The following is a 19,055-nucleotide window of genomic DNA, read 5'->3' as shown; positions in this document are numbered from 1 at the left end:
TTTCTCTAAGTGTGTGAGCCTGCCCAGTATCCCCATCTGTATTGAATGTGTGGCTCGAGTCCAGGTAGTTTGTACTGCAGTGCAGACCTTTGCGTTGTACACCTACAGGTAGCATACTGTTTCTGCAGGGTATCCATCAATCATTTAGCAATATGAGGACAAACTGTGCAGGGGATAGTGTGTACTGTAGGTGATTGTGTCTGTGCTGCTTCAGCTGAATGGTACTGCTGTTAACAGATATTTAGACAAGTACTGTTATACACAGTGATGTTTTCTGTCCTCATGTACTGTTAGGTGGACATTCTTGCTCACAGTGTTGTCTTGGGGGACAATGGTGACTGCAGCTGTGTCCGGTATGGTGGGCAGACACCAACATATTCATGGTAAGTTATGCCATTCTGGAGGGGGAGCTGCAGACACTTGGTGCTGGGTTTGTGCATCCAGTTCAGCACCTTGGTACAATGCTGGCAGAGGATCCCATACTTGTACGCCCATCAACATGACAGTGTGGGCTTATCTTGCTGTGCCAATGCCTCACAGTTGTACAGATTTGCACAGATTATCCAGGAGGAGGGGCCATGGGTCAGGACATTTACCATATTGTGGTGTACAGGCTGGTGTGTAGCCACCCATGTATGTGTTTGCAGCCAGGGATAGTGTGTGCACAAAGCTTGGTGTCAGACCCTGCACATTCCATGCTGCCCATGCTCCCACCCCCCTGTTATTCTAACATCTTCCATACATTATGCATACATTCTCTGATACAGTCCTTAACGGTATCACCCTACCACAGGTGTGTGTTAGTGTTGGTCCACAGTTCATGCAGTGGGACATGGTGTGACATGTTACTGTGATTTGTCCACATGGCCTTGCATATAGCTTATGTGGAGTGTGTTATATTGTTATTTGGGTGTCCATGACATAACATGCATTGGCAATATGTGTGAGACACAGGCCTCATTAGGTGTTGCTGCATGCTGGATGTGGCAGTTCGTTGCATTCTGTCAGTCCTACAGTCCAAGACCACCATACAGTATATTCCCCTGGGGTGACAGAGTAGGTGTGATAGGTGGTCATACCAATACCTCCTAACAGTCTTGCTCAGGTGGAGTGAATGCTGGCAGGGTGCTACCTACAGCTAGGGATACACCTGCATGGGACACCTGCACTACATGCTTGCAGTCTTCTGCTATTGCCGTATACAGGTGGGATCTTACTGTACCCATTTCCCACAGCAGTAATATGATCAGAAAGGTGCCTGTGGGTGGTGTTTGCATTGGGGGCATGTGTGCTGTGGACACTACTTGCATCTGACACACAGATATGCATTGGGCATTCCAGTTATGCTTGCATGTGCAGGTACATCAGCTGTTTCCCAATACATCAGTCCTACCTCCTTTGTGATCTGCGAGTGTTTGGGCAGACAACACCAGTATCCCCTACTACATGACCAGATAATGTGATGCTTACCTGTATGTACTATTCCAAGGGTGTGTCCATTTCACAGTGACACAATATATACTGTATGTCTGGGGTACTTTCCACTATGTACTGCTTGTATATCTAGCCCAAAAGCCATGCCATGTCAGTCTTTCAGATGATGACACATATTACCACCATACATTTGCAATGGCTTACTGCTACCTTGTGTTATACTGATGAGTATTGTGTATGGCACTGCAGTTGTGAGGACTTGTCCCTGTCATTAGTAGTAGTGGGCAATGGCCACCAGACTTACCTCAACATGCATACATACCGACCACTTTCACACTATATGAAACACACACTAAACTAACACACACATACCTGCATATTGTGCAGATGCTACAACTTATCCTGCAACCTTGACCACCTCTGTGCATCTGTGCTCCACTGGTATTATACCTACACATACATGTTACTACGTTTCTACGTAGCGTTGTGGGGGGGGGCACACCTGACTATTATGACATGTGTACATCAGATGGGGCGGCACACCAGACCGTTACTACATAATTAAGTAGAGTTGAGGGGAGCACACCTGACTGTTTCTGGATTCCTACACAGGATGGGGAGTCACACCTGACTATTTCTACATTTCTACACAGGACTGGGGGGGGCACACCTGACTATTTCTACACAGGATTGGGGGGCACACCTGACTGTTTCTGAATTCCTACACAGGATTAGGGGGGCACACCTGACTATTTCTACATTTCTACACAGGATTGGTGGGGCACACCTGACTGCTACTACATTTCTACATAGGATGGGGGGCACACCTGACTATTTCTACATTCCTACACAGGATTGGGGGGCACACCTGACTATTTCTACATGTCTACACAGGATTTTGGGGGCACTCCTGACTGTTACTAAATTTCTATGTAGGATGGAGGGGGCACACCTGACGATTTCTACATTTCTACACAGGATTGGGGGGGCACACCTGACTGTTTCTGCATTCCTACACAGGATTGGGGGTATACCTGACTATTTCTACACTTCTACACAGGATTGGCGGACACACCTGACAATTTCTACATTTCTACACAGGATTGGGAGGGGGGGCACACCTGACTGTTATTGCATTACTACGTAGGATGGGGGGGCACCTGACACTTGTACACATTTGCTATGACTGTACTAGTATGTAAGGTGCACCATTTCATTCTGTATTCTAACCTATCATGCTGGCTACAGGCATATCAGTGTACTACAGATCTTAGCTTTGATTGACCTACATATTAGTTTCTGACTTCCTACTCTTCAGAACTAACGTCCCACTGCCTGACCTGCTGTAGTCGGTTTGTGTAAGCCTGGGGGGTGTTACCCATAGGCATCATTCAGAGGCCATAAAACCACCTTTGTTTGTGTTTGTCTACACCTGTCCTGCTGGCTGTGAATGTTGTTGGGTTTGTGAACCCCCCTGACTGGCATGTGTGAGTCACTTACCTTCTGGGTGTCCCAGTATTGAAGGTGGTGCTGCAGGGCTGCCTATGTTAGATGCACATAGTACACTCCCTACACATGGTTGAGCACAGGTAGTGTCATGTTTGGCATCCCTTTTATTGCATGTGAGAGTCAGAGAGAGGTATTATTCCTTGGGTCCCTCCTGTGTCAGTGTATGTGCTACGCGTTGCCTCTTTGCCAAGGCCAGGGTATACTGGGCATGCCTCCTTCTGCCTACTGGGACAGGCTCAGGCTGTTCCTCCTCCAAGTCACTCTGTGTTTGTACAGGCCTTGGCAATGGTGGGGGGCTGTGTGGTCCTGCCCCATGCTGTTCCTGCTGCAGCTGTTTACACAGGATCATATCGTGTAGCATGGCACATACAATGACAATTTGGGTACATGTAATTGCTGAGTATTGCAAGGCTCCACCGGATGTGCCCAGACACCAGAACCATGACTTGAGCACCCAAACACACACTCTACTATAATTCTGGTCTGTGCGTGTGCCTCATTATGGAGTTCTTGTTCGGGTCTGTGCATTTCTGATGGGTGTCATCAGCCATGGCTCCAATGTGTATCCAGCATCCCCCACTAGGTGACAGTGAGGGATGTCCACATTGGCAAATCTCTGGTACAGCTGCATCAGATGCCAGATATAGGAATCGTGATAGCTTCCAGGGCAGCCAGCACACACATTCATTATTATGCCCTGGGCATTGCACATGGCCTGGCAGTTGATGGAGGGGAAACCCTTGCGACTGATTTAGACCATACCCCGCTCTCCAGGTGGTGCTTTGATGCATATGTGCATGCAGTCTATAGCACCTCCTACCTCAACGTATTCTGCTATTTGGTGGAGCAGTTGCATATTGCTGGTCAATGCCTCACAGGTGTTGGGGAAATATATGTGCTCACAGATTTGTGCTGACATGGCATCTGGGAACTAGTGGAGTATCCCAGATGCTGATGCCTGTGACATCCACATCATATCTCCAGTTGGCCTTTGGAAGGTACTTGCAGCTAGTATTCTTAGGCCTACACATACTTTGGTAGCCACTGGGATAGGTTCCCCTCTGTTAATTCTGTTTGTCAGGCGTGACCGACACAGCTCAACAATTTGCTGTAGGAGGTCCCTGTCCACCCTATAGTGCTCCACTATCTCCAGCACATGTAGCCCTTGGTAGGTTACCCTGGGTCTATACACTCTTCTCCGTTTCCTCACTGTGGGTTGGTCGACAGCATTCACATCATCAGCACCCTCAGCCTCTTCCACAAGTTGTTGTATGATAGCTATTGCAGCCCCTATCATTTTGTTGTTTTGTTTGTTAAATGTTTCCCGCTTGTATACACTGGTGGTGTAGAGTGTGGGAAAAACCAGAGGGGAAGTTGTTTGCATAGTTTATAGTAGTGTTCTGGGCTGGGCTGGTCTACTGCCTGTGTAATTGGCTGATTCTGATACATTTCACCTGCCAGCTATGCTAGTTCTCCTTGATTACCTTCCTGCTGCTGTTTTCCCTTCCCATTGCCTTCCTGTTTAAGCCCAGGGGTGCGCCGCACAAAGACAGTGCTCAAATGTCCACAGAGATGCTATTTCCTGGTTTAACTTTTTTTTTTTCTTTAAAACCCGGTGAGCGGTGTGCACACCCACTTAGGCAATATAAAGAGTGTTAGGCAGACTCAGACACTCCCCCTTGCTTAGCTGTGCTTAGCTAGGAGCAAACCTGAGCCACAGGGCTCCAGCCTGCTTACAGTATGCCTGACACACACCCCTATGATGTCAGTAACTCCTAGGCTTGCACCAAGCTATTCCTGCTCTTACACTGTTGAGACCTGATTAGCATGCTGGGGGGAAACTGGGATTCACTATCATTCCCCTCATTTGCATAGGATTGCCTGCTAATGCATAGTTACATGTCTCACACTGAGCCTCCCCCCTTAGCAACCACTACTCACTGGCCATGTTGTCTTCTGCATGCCATTGACTTTAATGGCAGAATAGTGATTTTAGTTAGAATGCTTATTTTAGGTTTATTTTCTTACCCCCCCCCCCGATCCCGTCTGCGCGCTGCTGCCCTACTCTTAAACAGTCGAGATTGGCTAAAAAAAAATAAAAGTTGATTTTTTTAATTTTTTAAGCTGTTTTCAATGCCAATGGCCTTATACTTGGCCATTGGCATGCTTCCTGACTGATATGCACCCTTTATTTGGAGCTGTCACTGCTCTGTTTTGGAATTTGCAGAAATGTACTCAGTTACTAACCGAGTAAATTTCTACCAATTACACTAGCCCTGCATGGCCAGTTTCCAGCTTCCTGGATTGCAAATTCACCTCATTTGCATGGTTTTCTCCTGCAAATGGGGTAATTTGCATACAGGAGCTTAGTCTGTGCAGGACTAGTGCAGGAGCGCTCGTGCATGCCCCTGCAGGCTATTCCTGGATCGCATGGCAGACATATTGTCTGCTGGAGCTCCTGCACTAATCCTGCAAGCCGTGCAAGCTTTGCAGAATCTGGGGGGAATATCAAAATAGGTATAAAATGCTTGCAATGTCCCCATTGATAATAAGTTATTAGATTCAAAGAAATGCTATTTATTGAGGTTTTGACTTCTGGAATTGTTTTATAATTTCTAACAGTTTGGTTCATTTAACCATTGCTTATGTGAACAATTATTTTAACCAAAGTTTAAAATAAGTGTGATGAAATAAGTGACTATTGAAAGGAAGGATGCTAATGATGTTTACTCATCTGTGCATATGCAAATTTGCCCACTCATTTGATCTCTTTAGCCTCATTTCCTTCCAAATGTTCTGCAATGATTTATCATAATGTTTCTACATATAACCAGGGCCAGATTTAGCCCAGTGCTGGCAGGCAAGGACTCATAAGTGGTAAAAGAAAAAAAACTTTCTCAATCATGTCTCCCATCCCAATTACTTGGGTTCACTCCAGCTTGGTTGCAGATTGGGTCTGCTCTTGGCTGCCCTGTTTTGCTCTTCTTTCATTGGTTCAAATGTACTGTACTTGAGCCAATGAGACAATTGTGGAGCTAAAACAGAGTAGCAGAAAAGCATGGTCTTTTTTTTTTTACCTAATGAGAATTTTATTCTTGCAGGTCATTATAAAGTGCAGAATATTAGTCATCCTCTAACAAGATATCAAAAATTTGTATAATAGAATGTTGCATCTGTAGTAACATGTTCCAGTAAAATCCCATCTACATGTCAAAAATAAATTGCAGCGCTATATTCCCTCAACTGGTTGTCTCAGAATGAGTTAAACAAAATAACATCCCTGCTACTTCAACTGTCCCCCTCAAACAACTTCAGGAAAAGTGCTTATTGTTCTTTCCCAGGAAAAATACTTAACTCAAGTATATTCAGCAGCAATTAAAAAGCAAGACAAACAAACAAAGAAAAAAATCCTCTCCATGCTGATACACCACCTAGCCCAATTTTGGAGTTAATAAAGACATTTTTTTATTATTATGTATCATTTTCTTATACTCTTCAGCCTTCTCCACTGTTATACATTTCTAATGTATGAGAACCTCAAGATACCACATCACGGATTGTTTGGAATACTTGATAAGATGTCATTCAGTGAAATGAGGCAAATAATTATAACATATCTTAAATATGTAGAGATGGAATACAAGATATTAGTGTACTGGTTTTTGATAACACTGGTTTGCTGGTACTATTTCAATACAATAAATCAAGTCTGTGTAAGTCATCTATTGATATCAAGCATAAGAGAATTTCCATAAAGAAGCAGCAATCTTTCCCTTCTTCATAGCCAACATATTGTTTCCTAATACAGTACAAACACACAGAAAAGAAATTAAAAAGAACTCTTGTATAGTAATATACCCACCAAAATGGGAGTGGCATTTTAAGTCAGTGTATTAATATGTATTCCCTGCATGGACTGATCAAAAAGCATGGCCTTTTCTATTTGCAGTCCTTTCTTAAACACCAGAATATTCCTGCAAGCCTGGATTATTTGAATTAGACCTGTTATTCTGGACCTAGATCCTGGGAATGTAAAACTAGTTTGTATTCAAAAGGAAAAGTTCATGTTATTAGTTCTTATTATCTAATACTGATATTTCTTATTAGCCGATAAGGGCATTTCTTATCTAAAAAGTCGATATCAGCATTAGTTCTTAAAAAGATGATTTTGGCATTTGGTCTCTGTGTGTAAGCATATAATATCTATATTTAAAATCTGTTCCTGATTTTTTATTTGCTTCTAGCTCTTGTGCTAACAAGGTGATATGCACAAGGAAGTTTGCAATGGGTTGTAGTGCATTGTTCTGACAGCATGCCAAGATGTATTTCTGGGCCATTACTTATTAGTTCATTTGATGTTAAACAGCTATCTGAAGTGTACAGTCATACAGGTGGCTGTAACTGGTGTGTATGCATGTGTGTGTGTGTGTGTGTGTGTGTGTGTGTGTGTGTGTGTGTGTGTGTGTGTGTGTGTGTGTGTGTGTGTGTGTGTGTGTGTGTGTGTGTGTGTGTGTGTGTGTGTGTGTGTGTGTGCATGTTTGCGCAAGAGCATGCAGTTGGTATAATTCCCAACTGTCCCTGATTTTTTCTCTCATATTTGTGTTGTATTTCTCTTAAACTTTGTGGCTTTCTGGTTGGTGTTATGGACTCCAGTCAATAAATAACAACAAACATGAGCTTCAAACTTTATACCCTTGCAACTTTCTAAGTATATAAAACCAATGTTTAAAATCTCTTCCTGATTTTGGGTGTTTGTCTCTGATTTATTTATTTATTTAGTTTGGGAAGGCATGGAAGAGAGGAATAAGTTGCAGACAATGGTTCTCACAGCAGCAAGCTAAAATACCTTTCTATGTCATTATTCTCATATGTATTATTCTTTCACTCATTAGATTGCAAGCATGTGTGTGTATGTGTGTGTGTGTGTGTGTGTGTGTGTGTGTGTGTGTGTGTGTGTGTGTGTGTGTGTGTGTGTGTGTAAATATTTATTTAGTTCCTGCATCCCAGTGTGATTATGGTGTAAAGGAAGAAATAGATTATAGTAAACAACAGCATCATCATATGAGCCCTGTTCTTTGGGTATGATCCTTGGTTTCCTGGTTTTGTTGACTGTTTAATATTTGGCTATGAAAAAATGCACAGCCTGAAGTCTAAGAGTTTAATGTTAATATTTTAGCTATAAATACATTTTAATGTATTTTACTTTTGCAGGCATGTTAATGTGAAATGCACTTTATTTACTTTATAATGTTTGTCTGACACTTCATGCAGATGAGTTGGCTATGACCTGTTTCTTGTAGTGCAAGACTTGATTCCATCAGCCTTCATTTATCCTTCCTGTTACTCTGACCAAGACAGTTCACTAGACAGGGCTCCTGGGTTGTTACATGGCACTTATGTACAGTGGGCTCTCCAAGGCTGTTTGCAAATACCTTACACATTTGTCTTTGAATTCCTGTACCTGTCACATAGGTGCTAATCATTACATCACTGTTTGCTATTTGACTGTGAATCCCAAAAGATCTCTTGTAGTTTAATGGGTTACCAGATTGGTAGATATTGTTTCAATAAATGTGATTTCCATGGGAAGAGAAATTTGTTGTTGCTTATGCTAATTGTGTGTTCATTGAGTGTTGGAGAATTTTATTTTGTTTAGCAAATGGCTATCAGTGTTTTTTGCTCAAAAGTTTGAAACAAAAGTGTGACAGGTCCTTACTCTGAGCTAGCAATTAAGGACACTCAATCCTCACCACTGACTCTGGTGAGGGACAGTCACTAAGAGCAAAGATGAATTCACACAGTATTTTCAGATGCAGCTCCCTGCACCAGGCACAATTTCCCTTAAGAGCACACAGGGAGCATGCTCCAGACATGGGCCTGGACTCCCTTTCTCTCTCCAGACCCACACAAAACTCCACACTGACCACTATTGGAGCTCTGCATCATTGTTCCCAGTAGCTGACACACACACCTGGATATTTCAGTTTCACACACACACATACACACCTGGAAAAAGCTGGCACAGATTTAATAGCTGTGCCCCTTTCTGCCCAGACACTGAGGTAATCATGCTGCCACCATTCAGCTACCCAAAGACTCTTACAAAGGTTAGCCCATTATACTGTGTACAATTAATACTAATACAAATGGTAGGGTGTGACCAAAGCAGCAAGGCTTTCAGGAGCGTCCACAGTGTCACTAAAACAAGCATAAGTACTCTCAAGATGTTAAAAGTATACTCGAAAGGACCAGCCACAATGAAAGGTATTACAATATTTAATGATAAATAATAAAACAGAAAACAGGAGAATACTGAATGCAGTAAACAACTACGTTTCAACCACAGAGATATATAAAAAAATACAGTTGGATAGTTTCTCACAGATGCAGAAAACAATACTGAACTATTCTCACTAAATGTCCCTGACTAACTAAAGAATTACTGTTCCCTGACTACTTACTAAAGCAAGGCAAGCTGATGTGTGCTGAGTGTCTTACCATAGCAAATGCCAGATGATGACTCTGTCTGCGTGGATATGTGAGATATAAATCGTGTCAGAAATATTTCCTGTCAGGTTCCAAAATGCTCCTGAGAGGGTTCCAAAGAAACCAGATGCTGGTTAGAGGATGATACCACCTCTGGTCACCTGACTCTCTTACAATACACACTTAGAGCTTTGCTAAGATTTGTGGAAGTATCTGAAAGCTAGAACACAATTTCAAACTTTCCACCCTTCCAGGTTTCTCTTATAAACATACACATTTGATCAGGTTCAACCATACAACCTGATATACATGCACACATTATTTCTGTCCAGCAGGACCTACTGTTTGTACATTTTTAACACAAGTAACTTTACAAATATATATTTTAACTCAAACAACTGTACAAATCAGTGTGACATTCAAACAACACAAAATTCTTTACAAAACTCCAGCTTGCCACGCTGGCACATGCACTGCCCCCTCTCTCCCTGGCACAGATGGCACTACTTCATAACATGAAAAACATTTTACATGAAATCCAAATCCCTGCAATCATTGTAGAAGTAAAGAAAAAAATAGCATGCAAATTGGCATGTCTGAACAGTGCTCAATGGTAAATGGAGAGAGACAGTCAAGCAATGGGATTTTACTATGGGTGGCTGGTATCCCTGTCCATTTCCCTGCTTAGGGCCCCATTTGACCATGATCTGGCTCTGCTCCTAACATAAAGTTATAACTCATAGGTGATAACAGCCATTCATAAAAAGATTCTATATTGCTGAAGCTCTTGAATGGCAGGGAATGAACCATGATTTCATCCTAAAGATTACATAAAGGTCCAAATGATAATACAATATCAATTGGCAGACATCAAGTGTAATCAAATCAATAACATCTTAGCAGTTTCAACCACTCCTTTTCATCTCTCTCTCACATTCATTACCAACCCCCAATTTCTCCTTTGTCTCTTTTTCTTTCTCTCACTTTCTCTTTTTCTGTTAGTTATTAAAAGAAAGACTCCATGGTTCCAACACACAGACTGATCACTTTCTTCAGCTGGACCAGTGGTAGGAACGTTGGTAACAGGTGAACTGATTGTCACATAGAGTGTGAAGTTAACATAGAAGAAATGCTGTCATATCATTTCATTTCTCATTGCAGTATCCAGTTAGACGTAATCCAGTATGAAAAGTATGCAAATCCTGTTGTTGTTAGTTTACAACTGAGATTTAGAAAATAAACGACTACTTCCATAACAATAAAACAATAAAAATGCAGGTGTGCTGGAATATAAAACTTGTATAATAGATTCGCAGGGCCATAGGCAAGTATTAGGCTAGTTGCCCTTATGGGCCATTTTAAACTTAGCCAGTTTCCCTTTTGTGCTCAAAATAAACTATCCTATTTGGTTTTACATTGGCCTTACCCATCCCATGGTCAATAATTATACGTCATACCTACTGAGAACAAATGTGATTATACCATAGATAATTGAGGGGACATAAGCATGGGATAAAGGATTTAGGAGACGCCATCTGTCTTTTTGTAATTCACTATATAATATCAAACACAGTAAGAGGTTCTCCCGTTCGATTCTCGGCGTGGCTTGGGAGTACCTTCTGTGTGGAGTCTGCATGTCCTCCCCGCAGTTGGGTAGCATTTAAAAGACATGCGTGCGTAAATGAGTGTGCCTTCATTGAAGGTTGGGCATCGAGCTGGCACCTCGGTGTTTCGTAAAAAATCTACTGCCAATCATTAGCAGACCGGTGTTCTGCTGTGGCGACCCCTTACCGGGAAAAAGCCGAAAGACCAACAACAACAACTATATAATATCACACACATACACACACACACACTATATATATATATATATATATATATATATATATATATATATATATATAGGTCTACTTCAGAACATTGAAATTTCATAATGTTGAATTTCATAACACTGAGAACATAACATCTAAATCCCAAAACACTAAAAAACAAAAACACTGAAAACTCAGAAAATTGAAAGTGTACTTCATAACATTGAAAACTACAATACATATGTAAATAACATCCTCTCCACCTATAACAACACCTAACTAACAAACACACTTTCTACTACATTTCTGCAGGGGGGCCACCTCCCACACCCCCCATAAATTAAATATACCAACTACAAGATTGCACTTCAGTGCAAAAAAGTTAATTTCCTAACCTTGCTATATCACTGAAGTTAGGAAATTAACTTTTTCCACTGTAGTGTGATCTTGGAGTTGGTATATTTAATTTATGGGGGATGTGGGTGGCAGGGGAGCTTGCCCCTCCTGAAGAAACATAGTAGAAAGTATGTTTGTTAGTTAGGTGTTGTTGTAGGTTAATTACTTGTGCAATGTAGTTTTCAATGTTATGAGGCATACTTTCAATATTCTGAGTTTTCAATGTTTTGAATTTTCAGTGTTTTGAATTTCCGATGTTATGGTCTCAATGTTATGAAACTCAACATTACGAAATTTCAATGTTATGAAGTAGACCCATATATACATATATATGTATTTATACATAGTAGCATAATGCTCTTTGCACTTGTGCTTTACCTTCTCATGTCCATTTTGTGTTGGCATATGACCATGCACTGGCAGAGTACCTTGTCTCTGTCATAGAGAGACATAAAGTGGGTCAGGCACATCAGAAGAAACTTGTACTTAAATCAGCAAACATTAAAGCAATTGGTATACCACAGAATAAATCTTCAAAATGATGTGTCTCCTGATAAGTAAGCCATGTCATTAATAATAACAAGGAGCATATCTTGCTGTATGAAACTGAAAAAAAAATGCTGCTATTTTCTTCCTCACTAACAATCTCTGTCCTGCTTTTTTCTATTCAGCAGTGCAATCTGTAAATTGCTTTCGAGGGATCTTATTAAAATGCTCTCTCTGTGCCCTATGAACATCAGTTGAAGAAACATCTTGGTCTCCCTGTTGCTCCACACAGAAGCCCTGCCACATTCAAACCCTGAAGTAGTAGTAGTGTCCACTCAAAAGGTTGTGTTCAACAGTGAAAATGTGAGATGGATACATTGATGCATATTGCAGATACCATGTAACATGCATTATGGGACAACATAGTAGCACATTGCCCACGTAAGGCAATATAATGCATGTGTTCAGCAGCATAGGTGAAGATGATAGCTGCATGACCTTGCCCATCAGAAATGCTGTCCCTATGTTACCCATATGCCTGACCATGGTCTGACAGATAACTGGATAGTATGATGTCCTAGACCATTACTGTGATGTAAATGTGATGTAGCAGAGCTTAGCTACAAAGCCCTAAACACCATAAATGGCCATAATGTGCATGCACAAGTCAACCTGGGTCTCATAGTATTGAATATGGCTGAAAATGCATTGCTTTACTGGTGTGTTTCAGAGGCTATCCCACTATTTTCTCATTAGTAATACTACTACAATAGGATGCTGCACAATGACAAACTATAAATAAATCTATAGTAGATTTATTTATTTATTTATTTCATTGTACATTTGTTTACTGGGGATGCCCGACTGGGCCAGTGGCCCTTTTTCAGTGGAGGGCTGGGGAGAAAAGCTCTATTACAAAAACACATTACAAACAATACAAGAAACTGATAACAATCAAGAATATATAACTTCGGTAAATATAGGTAGTAAATAATTTATACATAAACAGTAACATTTGAGAGAGTTATATAAAGTGGAAAAAAAGAAAGCTAAAAATAAACTAGGATGAAACAGCTTGTGCCATCATAGAGAAATGACTGATCGGTATATCAATGTCATGGTTTTGGTGGTAAATATTTATGAGATATATGTATAGTATATGAACAAGAATATGGCTGACTGTTGCTATGCTAGTGTTACTTGTTCTAAACAGTGATAGCTAAGGCAATATTGAGGTGAAGTACAAGAAGGAGGGGATATGATGAAACTGTAGGAAGCTTGAGATAGGTAGATAAAGATAGGAGCAGTAGTGAGCTTGAAACAGAGATAAATTGGAATTTGGAATTTGGATGTTAGAATTTCATAAGGGAAGAGATATTTTGGTTCTAAGAACAAGGAAGGACAGAATGATCAGCCTGGATTAGTGCAGGAGCAAAGCCAATTTTTGGTTAGGTGTTCCTTAAGCAGTAGTTTAAATTTGGATGTGTTGTTAGAATTTAGTACTGGGGATTGTTTTGGGGTCTATATTATATCATCGAACGCTTAAAAAAGCGAACGCTGATTGATCAACCTAATTTAAGCGAAAGCTTACAATCTCGAACAGTCAGATCAGCGATTTTTTTCCCAGGGAAATAAATCGCTGATCCAAAACACATACACACAACACAAGCACACCAAACAAACAGAAATCCACACACATACACCTAAAATCTGATACCTAACCCTACACTAAACTATGCACACACCACTAACTACCCACTTACCTTAACCCAAACCCTAACCCTAAGGTCCGTCACTATCGCACACTCACCTCACCCGCTCCCTAACCCTAACTCACTTAAATCCGCCCTAACCCTCATGTCCACTCAATCGCACACACACCTAACCCGAGCCCTAACCCTAACTCACCTAAAGCACCCTAACACTCACATCCACACAATCTCATACTTACCTGAATCCGACTGGTAACATTCCACCATAACACTGAAAATACCGAAGCAACAGAAACGGACAACCAAATTCTTTGCCTAGGACAAAATTTGAGTTTCTGCTGCTTCGATATTTTGCAGTTTCGCGAAAATAAGTTCGATCAATCAGCGTTCGCTTTTTTAAGCATTTGAGGATATAATATAGACCCTTGTTTTGGTGTTTTTGTTGCATTGCTGTATAGAATAGCTTTTTGTCATGCCTGATTTGTTTTTAGATAAGATGACCAGTGATATCCATCACATTGTGGATACAAGTCTAGGATATTTGGCTGTTGCGCACAGTTATCACATCATATGGAATGCTGTGTGCTACCTCTGAAATGGCCTAGGCAGAAGTATACCTGACTGAGCTGGAATGGGGTGGCTAACTTGCTTAGAGCATAGGGAACAGGCAGAAAATGTTGCAACACTCTGGGAAAGGATGTATGCGTCCAAACAGCATGAAGGCATGATCTGTGGAAGAATGGCTTACTAAATCTCAACTAATACTTAACCCCAATAAAACCAAACTTGTCGTATTCCACCCTACTAACCACTCAACTTCCATACCCACTTTTTCCATGACCTCTAACAATAAAATAACTATTTCTCCAATTAACCACACCAAACTCCTAGGAGTCGAGTTTGACTGTTATATGACGTTTGACATTCACATCTCACTAACCATAAAAAAGTTCACAAAAAATTGGAGGCTATATATAGAAGTAGACAATTCCTCACAAACACCACCAGAGCCAAAATAGCACAAACCCATCTCATGTCTACACTTCTCTATGCCTCTCCTATTCTCACCAATCTTAGAAAAACAGACTTATCCAAACTTGAGGTACGCTATAATAAAACTGCAAAGTTTGTCAGTAATAGTCCAAATCAAACACACCACTGCACACCACTTAAGCAACTCAGCTGGCTTGAACTTGCCCATCTTCTCCTTTATAACCATCTTATAACAGCGCATAAGATTCTCTACTGCCCTGATAAAACCATTGCACTACAAAACATAATACTTCCTTACTCCAGTACTAGAGTACTACACTCCAATAATAAACCTCTCCTTCAAGTTACTAAACCCAGCAACTTCGCAGGAGCCTCCCTGTATTCAAATTTCATAGCCAAAGTATGAAATACTCTGCCCACTAATATTATAGCTACAATACCTCTAGCCCAGTTTAGGACGGTGTTAAAAACCTACCTCCAAACTAACTGGATCTGCAACTGTGACTCCCCAGGCTAGTCTAACATCATCTTCTCACACTTAACTTACTCTAGGCACTCTAGCTCCATTTGCTGTCTGTTATAATGTCTTGTAGACATACTTGTTTTTGTTGAGTTAAGCTCTAGAAAACTTCATATTCTCCTAAAACTTAGCTGTACTGATGTAAGCTATAAAATACATCCTAGCCTTATTTGATTTAATGTTTTTTTCCACTGTCATACTAATTGTACTTGATGAAAACTGTTTTACAGTTAGACTTTTGTATCTGTGAAATCTTCATTGTTATACATGTAATTTGTGGAGCTTTTCTCCCGGGGCCTCCACTGAAAAAGGACTTGTGTCCAGTTGGACTTTCCCTGTAAACAAACGTAAAATAAATAAATAAAATAACAGGTAGGGAAGTTATTGTTTCATGGTGAGAGGGTGGGTGGGCATCCATCTGTGATATGATGTCCATGCATGACAGGCTGTAATCCTTCTGGAAAGAAGACTGCATAGGCTGTAGTAAACAGGTGACAACTGACAGATGTGTAGAGGGTGTGAATCCAGAGAGAGTACAGGGAGCCTGTACTGCATACTCACATGGTGGGAGATGCAGAGAATTCACTTCTATAGGCAGAAAAGTGCTGTAGATACTGCAGCAAGGGACAGTGAATGTGGACTACATGCCCACATGTAACAGTATATGACAGTGTAGCAGCAGTTCTGTAATTGCATTGTATAATACAGCACCTATCAGAGGGGGGCTGGGGTAAGTGCAGTGGTGAATAATTTCCAGCATGCATATGGTCCTGTAGCCACACACACACACTCTACCCTGTAAACATTCTCATAAATGTACTGCAGCTGCCATGGTGTGAAATGAATGGCAATAGAATTAGAAAATTAAATCGTAGGAGACAGATGTTCCACTTCTAGCCCTATAGACACATGGCAGCCATACCTTGGAGATAGATAAGACAGATAAGGGCATCTGGGACCAGGTTTGACACCCAATGGTGCAGCAAACAAATGGAGTTTATAGGCACAACTGCATAGTCCTGCCAGTGAAACAGAGGATGACAAACTTCATCTTACTACAAGGGACAATATAAACAGCATAGCTGCTACCAAGCCTGCCACTTTGGCTGCTCACTAAAACACCGTCAACTCACAGAGCTGGAACAGATTCTAATAAAGCTCAGAGGTTATTGACAAGACACTTGCTGAGGTGGTGGTTAGCATATTGAAGCTTCACTTGTCATGAGTGCCTGAGTGTCTTCTGCAGATGCCCCAGATCAGTAGTGACAAATGCCACTCATGTAGCACATTGGTAGTTGTTCCAGCTGGCGCTTGCAAACTTTACCATATGCATTACTCTCACTCAGGAACATCAGGGCTTCAGCTCCTAACACTTGCAGCAGAAATAACTCCTGTCTGTGTGGGCTGCACTAGGAGGGTTTTGTGACATTCCATTGCAAGCCAGCACTAGCAAGCACCTCAACACAGTGTACTGATCGCAATCGCATATGTAATACTGCCCTTCTGCCACCAAGGGACATCAGGACAATAACAGCTACATCTTGCACAAACAGGTATGCCTGTTTTCATGGACTCTGTACATTCCTGGTGTGCAGCTGTATATCTGATGCATGGTTGTGGGGGCATACATGTACCTGCATATACATGGTCAAATTATCTGCGTTCTTCCACAGGTTTCACTAAGAGAAAATCCAGCAGTATAGGTGTGCGAATGCCTGAATTTGGTATACCAGTAGAAGCTGAAAATGAAGACAATGCATATGTGGCCCAGTCAAAGGACACAGTGGTACTGCCAGTGATATTATCAGTATAGGGAATATTCCCCATTCCCTCAGCTTCCATAGCCAAGATGACTGCTGGAGCCCAGTATGGTCCTACTGCATCACCAGTTTTTAGTACAGGGCACCCTGTCAATGTGCATCCCAAGAATTGTACAAAAGTGGTAGAAACACCATCAACATCTGTGACTTGAATGACTTCTGACATACTGACACATGGTATTGGGGAGAGGTATATTGGTGCCCTCAGGTGACCTGAGGCATCACTCACATATCACAGTCGGGGTTCTGGAACTCTATAGTGGCACTTTTTCTGGTAAATGCCCTCCAATGGCCCTTACTCTGGCCAAAAAGACAGCCAGCCACCTACAATGACCATACAGCAGAGACCAGAGCCACAATCCCGAGTAAAAAGGACCACTCCCTACAACCTCCGCTGAAGAACAAGCCTCCATTTTTGTCTCTGCAGGATGAGTTGGCACTCCTTGCCAGCAATCCACTCCTGAAAGCTCAATACTGTAAGTTGAGGCCATGGCCCCTGATAACCCATAACACCCTAGCCACATACAGGCTTACCACAGGCATCAGCTATGACATCTCTATCAGTACTAGTACTGCTGTCCCATGATGCTGTGTCACAAGACTTCTGCCTACCAGCAGCTGATGTGGGTTAAGAAAAGTCTGATGCACAGCATGGCCAGTCCATGCACATTGCAGCATAGCCCGGGTGTGTAAATGCATGCATTATAGTTTTCCTTGTTTATCCTTTCATGGCTCATAGTTGTGAACCAGGCACACCCCTTTGCCACTGCCAAGATATAGTCTGTCTGCACCTCTGGCTCACAAAGAAGCCAGTGGCAGATACATCCAACTCCTTGCTTGGCTCAACCTCTAGTGTTGGCTCCCCAATGTCAGCCAGTGCTATGACTTTCTCTTAACAAAGTATCTTTTTGTGTGGCATAACACACACCACAAGTAACTTGCTACATATCTCAGAAGTGCAGTGCTTTGCACTCCCTAATGTATCTTGCTGTGGAGGCAGAATATAAATCTCATTGTGTCTCTGTAGGAGCAGTTGTACACCCTCTCTGTCTCCATCTACAGAGTCATAAGGCATGACTCTAAGACATATGGGGTGTTACCAATAACACACAGTATCTAACACTTTTATGAGCAGTCTGCTCTATATCTTCATGTCACTGGACTAATCATTGTCTCTAGGGTTAGCAATGAATGTGTGTTCCTACCAACTAGATGACCCTGTGGAAAGTCACTCAGCATGAAACTCTAGTATAGGTCATCCAGTTGTCAGATGAGGTTATCATGGGAAGTTCCTGGATAGTTCATAGTTACATTGTATATAATAATGTGTTAAACTTCACTGGGAAGTCGATGGTGTTGAAACTCATTTAAATGATATACAAATATGACATGTGAACTGGATGGGGCATTCCTGCCAATGTGGATGCAGTCAGTGGGTCCACGATCTCATGGGAAAACTGTCAATGTCACAAAATGAATGCACTGTGGCGGCTCTTTCCTCTGCTGTCCATGGTAACCACATATGCCCCTTCAAATGCAACAGCTACAGCACATCGAGGAACTGGTGCAGGATTCATGATGCTAGGGGCTATGAGACTCTAGTGTGTTTCTAGATGGATGCTGGAAGGCACCTGTATCAAACATTGTTTGTCTACTTTGACAAGCCTTCCATGCATTTGTCTTGGTGCTATGCAAAGGCAGCACCAGTCCACCAGCTCCCATATATCTCCGTCGGTACAGTAGAGATCGACTACATTCTGGTTAAGGAGAAGATGGCATGTCAGCTGCTGCAGAACCCTTCTATAGTATCGAGGGCAGCGACATGAACTGTCGTGGGCACTGGCTTCTAAAGTGGCTTGTAGTGCATTTTGAATGCACTCCTAACATC

The sequence above is a fragment of the Protopterus annectens genome, chromosome 7.part0 (genome assembly GCF_019279795.1).
Source record: "Protopterus annectens isolate FY-2018-M chromosome 7.part0, PAN1.0, whole genome shotgun sequence".
Classification (NCBI taxonomy): domain Eukaryota; kingdom Metazoa; phylum Chordata; order Ceratodontiformes; family Protopteridae; genus Protopterus; species Protopterus annectens.
Note: the sequence above shows the minus strand (reverse complement) of the source record.